Raw genomic sequence first — 972 nt, 5'->3', positions numbered from 1 at the left:
TATTATCACTAAATAATATTTCATTGTATGGAACTTACCAGCTTTTTATTATTTTATTTCATTTTAAATTTTAACATATTTTATTACTTTTGTTTATTTATTTTACAATGTAGTTGACTTTCATGGCCTTTACCATTTCAACCCTTTCCCCCTCTGCTTCCCCCTTCCACCGCGATCAACATCATATCTGTTCACTTATTTTAACAAGTTCAAGGAATTGTTGTGATTGTTGTCTTTTTCCCCCCAATTTATTTGTTTGTATATTTATTAGTTTATTTTTATTAGCTCCCACATATATGTGAGAACATGCAGTATTTCTATCTGTGCCTGGCTTATTTCACTTAACATAGTTTTCCCTAAGTTCATCTATGTTGCTGTGAATGGAAGTATTTTATTCTTTTTTACAGAAGAGTAGTACTCCATTGTGTAGACCTACCATGTTTTCCTTATGCACTCATCTGACAGTGGGCATTTAGGCTGGTCCCAATGCTTGGTTATTGTAAAGAGCACTGCAGTAAACATGGGAATACATGTATCCCTTTGACATTATGATTTCCATTCCTTTGGGTATATATCCAGCAGTGGGATAGCTGGGTCATGTGGCAGATTTATCTGTAATTGTTTGCAGAATCTCCATACCATTTTCCATAATGGCTGCCCATTTTGCAGTCCCACCACCAGTGTATGAGGGTTCCCTTTATTCCACATCCTCACCAGCATATATCACTCTCAGTCTTTGGATATTAATCAGCCTAACTGGAGTGAGATGATATATCAAAGTGGTTTTGATTTGCATTTCCCGAATGATGAGTGATGTTGAGCATTTTTCATGTGTCTGTTGGCAATTCATGTATCTTCCTTCAAGAAATGCCTATTCAGCTCCTTTGCCCATTTTTTAATCAAGTTACTTGCTTTCTGCTGTTAAGCTGTTTGAGTTCCTTGTATATTCTGGTTATTAATCCTTTGTCAGAT

This window comes from Galeopterus variegatus, unplaced genomic scaffold (assembly GCF_000696425.1).
Source record: "Galeopterus variegatus unplaced genomic scaffold, G_variegatus-3.0.2 Scaffold5431, whole genome shotgun sequence".
Lineage (NCBI taxonomy): Eukaryota > Metazoa > Chordata > Mammalia > Dermoptera > Cynocephalidae > Galeopterus > Galeopterus variegatus.
This window is presented reverse-complemented; position numbering follows the sequence as displayed.